A 7221-nucleotide genomic window follows, 5' to 3' on the forward strand; every position below is an offset into this window, starting at 1 on the left:
TAGAAAACTGTTGACTGACAGTACATAAACCAATCGGAAAGGATTGTTTTGAATGAGTATTAACGATGGCCATTGTGGCCTTTGCCATCAATGTTGTTACATATCAGTGGTCATTCATTATATTTGACTGACTTGCCTGTGGGCCAATCAGAATACGGGGCGGGGCTTCACTGGTGTCGTGAGTGGAGCTATGCTCCGTGTCCCAGGAAATAGCAAAACAAAACTAGTAGTTTGAGCTTGACATTGATTGTGTGAAACCATCTGGTTCAACCCGATCGATGTCAAAACTAAGGAACATCGACCATAACCCTCCGATGGTTTATAAACATCGATGGCCGATGGCCATCCCTAATAAGAATTGCATCAGCCAATCAGATGGTCTAATTTCCAAACTAATTTGCATAAGGAATTTATTTGCTCTCCATAACTTACTTAGGTCCTTCCTCACCCTAGTCTAATTGAAAACCTTCAAAACCAGCCAAAGATGGTTGATAACAAGAACATTCTTGACCAATTGGCTTCCTGGTTGAAGACTATTGCATGATGGTCCCATCAAAAGTAGTAAAATAGAAAACTGTTGACTGACAGTACATAAACCAATCGGAAAGGATTGTTTTGAATGAGTATTAATGATGGCCTTTGCCATCAATGTTGTTACTTATCAGTGGTCATTCATTATATTTGACTGACTGGCCTTTGGGCCAATCAGATTATGGGGGCGGGGCTTCACTGGTGTCATGGGTGGAGCTATGCTCCGTGTCCCAGGAAATAGCAAAACAAAACCAGTAGTTTGAGCTTGACATTGATTGTGTGAAACCATCTGGTTCAACCCGATCGATGTCAAAACTAAGCAACATCGACCATAACCCATCGATGGTTTATAAACATCGATGGCCGATGGCCATCCCTAATGAGAATTGCATCAGCCAATCAGATGGTCTAATTTCCAAACTAATTTGCATAAGGAATTTATTTGCTCTCCATAACTTACTTAGGTCCTTCCTCAGCCCTAGTCTAATTGAAAACCTTCAAAACCAGCCAAAGATGGTCGATAACAAGAACATTATTGACCAATTGGCTTCCTGGTTGAAGACTATTGCATGATGGTCCCATCAAAAGTAGTAAAATAGAAAACTGTTGACTGACAGTACATAAGCCAATCGGAAAGGATTGTTTTGAATGAGTATTAATGATGGCCATTGTGGCCTTTGCCATCAATGTTGTTACATATCAGTGGTCATTCATTATATTTGACTGACTGGCCTGTGGGCCAATCAGAATACGGGGTCGGGGCTTCACTGGTGTCGTGGGTGGAGCTATGCTACGTGTCCCAGGAAATAGCAAAACAAAACTAGTAGTTTGAGCTTGACATTGATTGTGTGAAACCATCTGGTTCAACCCGATCGATGTCAAAACTAAGGAACATCGACCATAACCCATCGATTGTTTATAAACATCGATGGTCGATGGCCGATGGCCATCCCTAATGAGAATTGCATCAGCCAATCAGATGGTCTAATTTCCAAACTAATTTGCATAAGGAATTTATTTGCTCTCCATAACTTACTTAGGTCCTTCCTCACCCTAGTCTAATTGAAAACCTTCAAAACCAGCCAAAGATGGTTGATAACAAGAACATTCTTGACCAATTGGCTTCCTGGTTGAAGACTATTGCATGATGGTCCCATCAAAAGTAGTAAAATAGAAAACTGTTGACTGACAGTACATAAACCAATCGGAAAATATTGTTTTGAATGAGTATTAACGATGGCCATTGTGGCCTTTGCCATCAATGTTGTTACATATCAGTGGTCATTCATTATATTTGACTGACTGGCCTGTGGGTCAATCAGAATACGGGGGCGGGGCTTCACTGGTGTCATGGGTGGAGCTATGCTCTGTGTCCCAGGAAATAGCAAAACAAAACTAGTAGTTTAAGCTTGACATTGATTGTGTGAAACCATCTGGTTCAACCCGATCGATGTAAAAACTAAGGAACATCGACCATAACCCATCGATGGTTTATAACCATCGATGGGCGATGGCCGATGGCCATCCCTAATGAGAATTGCATCAGCCAATCAGATGGTCTAATTTCCAAACTAATTTGCATAAGGAATTTATTTGCTCTCCATAACTTACTTAGGTCCTTCCTCACCCTAGTCTAATTGAAAACCTTCAAAACCAGCCAAAGATGGTTGATAACAAGAACATTCTTGACCAATTGGCTTCCTGGTTGAAGACTATTGCATGATGGTCCCATCAAAAGTAGTAAAATAGAAAACTGTTGACTGACAGTACATAAACCAATCGGAAAGGATTGTTTTGAATGAGTATTAATGATGGCCTTTGCCATCAATGTTGTTACATATCAGTGGTCATTCATTATATTTGACTGACTGGCCTGTGGGCCAATCAGATTATGGGGGCGGGGCTTCACTGGTGTCATGGGTGGAGCTATGCTCCGTGTCCCAGGAAATAGCAAAACAAAACCAGTAGTTTGAGCTTGACATTGATTGTGTGAAACCATCTGGTTCAACCCGATCGATGTCAAAACTAAGGAACATCGACCATAACCCATCGATGGTTTATAAACATCGATGGCCGATGGCCATCCCTAATGAGAATTGCATCAGCCAATCAGAGGGTCTAATTTCCAAACTAATTTGCATAAGGAATTTATTTGCTCTCCATAACTTACTTAGGTCCTTCCTCACCCTAGTCTAATTGAAAACCTTCAAAACCAGCCAAAGATGGTTGATAACAAGAACATTCTTGACCAATTGGCTTCCTGGTTGAAGACTATTGCATGATGGTCCCATCAAAAGTAGTAAAATAGAAAACTGTTGATTGACAGTACATAAACCAATCGGAAAGAATTGTTTTAAATGAGTATTAATGATGGCCATTGTGGCCTTTGCCATCAATGTTGTTACATATCAGTGGTCATTCATTATATTTGACTGACTGGCCTGTGGGCCAATCAGAATACGGGGTCGGGGCTTCACTGGTGTCGTGGGTGGAGCTATGCTCCGTGTCCCAGGAAATAGCAAAACAAAACTAGTAGTTTGAGCTTGACATTGATTGTGTGAAACCATCTGGTTCAACCCGATCGATGTCAAAACTAAGGAACATCGACCATAACCCATCGATTGTTTATAAACATCGATGGTCGATGGCCGATGGCCATCCCTAATGAGAATTGCATCAGCCAATCAGATGGTCTAATTTCCAAACTAATTTGGATAAGGAATTTATTTGCTCTCCATAACTTACTTAGGTCCTTCCTCACCCTAGTCTAATTGAAAACCTTCAAAACCAGCCAAAGATGGTTGATAACAAGAACATTCTTGACCAATTGGCTTCCTGGTTGAAGACTATTGCATGATGGTCCCATCAAAAGTAGTAAAATAGAAAACTGTTGACTGACAGTACATAAACCAATCGGAAAATATTGTTTTGAATGAGTATTAACGATGGCCATTGTGGCCTTTGCCATCAATGTTGTTACATATCAGTGGTCATTCATTATATTTGACTGACTGGCCTGTGGGTCAATCAGAATACGGGGGCGGGGCTTCACTGGTGTCATGGGTGGAGCTATGCTCTGGGTCCCAGGAAATAGCAAAACAAAACTAGTAGTTTAAGCTTGACATTGATTGTGTGAAACCATCTGGTTCAACCCGATCGATGTAAAAACTAAGGAACATCGACCATAACCCATCGATGGTTTATAAACATCGATGGGCGATGGCCGATGGCCATCCCTAATGAGAATTGCATCAGCCAATCAGATGGTCTAATTTCCAAACTAATTTGCATAAGGAATTTATTTGCTCTCCATAACTTACTTAGGTCCTTCCTCACCCTAGTCTAATTGAAAACCTTCAAAACCAGCCAAAGATGGTTGATAACAAGAACATTCTTGACCAATTGGCTTCCTGGTAGAAGACTATTGCATGATGGTCCCATCAAAAGTAGTAAAATAGAAAACTGTTGACTGACAGTACATAAACCAATCGGAAAGGATTGTTTTGAATGAGTATTAATGATGGCCATTGTGGCCTTTGCCATCAATGTTGTTACATATCAGTGGTCATTCATTATATTTGACTGACTGGCCTGTGGGCCAATCAGAATACGGGGGCGGGCTTCACTGGTGTCGTGGATGGAGCTATGCTCCGTGTCCCAGGAAATAGCAAAACAAAACTAGTAGTTTGAGCTTGACATTGATTGTGTGAAACCATCTGGTTCAACCCGATCGATGTCAAAACTAAGGAACATCGACCATAACCCATCGATGGTTTATAAACATCGATGGCCATCCCTAATGAGAATTGCATCAGCCAATCAGATGGTCTAATTTCCAAACTAATTTGCATAAGGAATTTATTTGCTTTCCATAACTTACTTAGGTCCTTCCTCATCCAAGTCTAATTGAACACCTGCAAAACTAGCCACAGATAGTTGATAACAAGGGCATTCTTGACTAATTGTCTTGCTGGTTGAAGACTATTGCATGATGGTCCCAGCAAAAGTTGTAAAATAGAAAACTGTTAACTGACAGTACATAAACCAATCAGAATGGCTTATTTTGAATGACAATTGCATCAACCAATCAGATGGTCTCAATTCTAAACTAATTTGCATAACGGCTTTATCTGCTCTCCATAACTTACTAAGGTCCTTCCTAACCCTAGTTTAATTGAACACTTGCAGAACCAGCCACATATAGTTGATAACAAGAGCATTCTTGACCAATTGTCTTGCTCGTTGAAGACTATTGCATGATGGTCCCAGCAAAAGTTGTAAAATAGAAAACTGTTGACTGACAGTACATGAACCAATCAGAATGGCTTATTTCGAATGACAATTACATCAACCAATCAGATGGTCTCAATTCTAAACTAATTTACATACAGGCTTTATTTGCTCTCCATAACTTACTGAGGTCCTTCCTAACCCTAGTTTAATTGAACACCAGCAGAACCAGCCACAGATAGTAGATAACAAGAGCATTCTTGACCAATTGACTTGCTGGTTGAAGACTATTGCATGATGGTCCTAGCAAAAGTTGTAATGTACAAAACTGTTGACTGACAGTACATGAACCGATCAGAATGGCTTATTTTGAATGACAATTGCATCAACCAATCATATGATCTCAATTCTAAACCAATTTGCATAATGGCTTTATTTGCTCTCCATAACTTACATAGGTCCTTCGTAACCTTAGTTTAATTGAACACCTGCAGAACCAGCCACAGATAGTTGATAACAAGAGCATTCTTGACCAATTGTCTTGCTGGTTGAAGACTATTGCATGATGGTCCCAGCAAAAGTTTTAAAATAGAAAAATGTTGACTACATTCTTGACCAATTGTCTTACTGGTTGAAGACTATTGCATGATGGTCCCAGCAAAAGTTGTAAAATAGAAAACTGTTGACTGACAGTACATAAACCAATCAGAATGGCTTATTTTAAATGACAGTTGCATCACCAAATCAGATGGTCTCATTTCTGAACTAATTTGCATACGTACTTAATTTGCTCTTCATAAATTACTGAGGTCCTTCCTCATCCAAGTCTAATTGAACACCTGCAAAACTAGCCACAGATAGTTGATAACAAGGGCATTCTTGACTAATTGTCTTGCTGGTTGAAGACTATTGCATGATGGTCCCAGCAAAAGTTGTAAAATAGAAAACTGTTGACTGACAGTACATAAACCAATCAGAATGGCTTATTTTGAATGACAATTGCATCAACCAATCAGATGGTCCCAATTCTAAACTAATTTGCATTAGGGCTTTATTTGCTCTCCATAACTTACTAAGGTCCTTCCTAACCCTAGTTTAATTGAACACGTGCAGAACCAGCTACAGATAGTTGATAACAAGAGCATTCTTGACCAGTTGTCTTGCTGGTTGAAGACTATTGCATGATGGTCCCAGCAAAAGTTTCAAAATAGAAAAATGTTGACTACATTCTTGAGCAATTGTCTTGCTGGTTGAAGACTATTGCATGATGGTCCCAGCAAAAGTTGTAAAATAGAAAACTGTTGACTGACAGTACATAAACCAATCAGAATGGCTTATTTTGAATGACAATTGCATCAACCAATCAGATGATCTCAATTCTAAACTAATTTGCATAATGGCTTTATTTGCTCTCCATAACCTACATAGGTCCTTTCTAACCCTAGTTTAATTGAACACCTGCAGAACCAGCCACAGATAGTTGATAACAAGAGCATTCTTGACCAATTGCGTTGCTGGTTGAAGACTATTGCGTGATGGTCCCAGCAAAAGTTGTAAAATAGAAAACTGTTGACTGACAGTACATAAACCAATCAGAATGGCTTATTTTGAATGACAATTGCATCAACCAATCAGATGGTCTCAATTCTAAACTAATTTGCATAAGGGCTTTATTTGCTCTCCATAACTTACTGAGGTCCTTCCTAACCCTAGTTTAATTGAACACCTGCAGAACCAGCCACAGATAATTGATAACAAGAGCATTCTTGACCAATCGTCTTGCTGGTTGAAGACTATTGCATGATGGTCCCAGCAAAAGTTTTAAAATAGAAAAATGTTGACTACATTCTTGACCAATTGTCTTACTGGTTGAAGACTATTGCATGATGGTCCCGGCAAAAGTTGTAAAATAGAAAACTGTTGACTGACAGAACATAAACCAATCAGAATGGCTTATTTTGAATGACAGTTGCATCACCAAATCAGATGGTCTCAATTCTGAACTAATTTGCATAAGTACCTAATTTGCTCTTCATAACTTACTGAGGTCCTTCCTCATCCAAGTCTAATTGAACACCTGCAAAACTAGCCACAGATAGTTGATAACAAGGGCATTCTTGACTAATTGTCTTGCTGGTTGAAGACTATTGCATGATGGTCCCAGCAAAAGTTGTAAAATAGAAAACTGTTGACTGACAGTACATAAACCAATCAGAATGGCTTATTTTGAATGACAATTGCATCAACCAATCAGATGGTCCCAATTCTAAACTAATTTGCATTAGGGCTTTATTTGCTCTCCATAACTTACTAAGGTCCTTCCTAACCCTAGTTTAATTGAACACGTGCAGAACCAGCTACAGATAGTTGATAACAAGAGCATTCTTGACCAGTTGTCTTGCTGGTTGAAGACTATTGCATGATGGTCCCAGCAAAAGTTGTAAAATAGAAAACTGTTGA

The sequence above is a fragment of the Crinia signifera genome, chromosome 2 (assembly GCF_055691185.1).
Source record: "Crinia signifera chromosome 2, ASM5569118v1, whole genome shotgun sequence".
In the NCBI taxonomy this organism is placed as follows: Eukaryota; Metazoa; Chordata; class Amphibia; order Anura; family Myobatrachidae; genus Crinia; species Crinia signifera.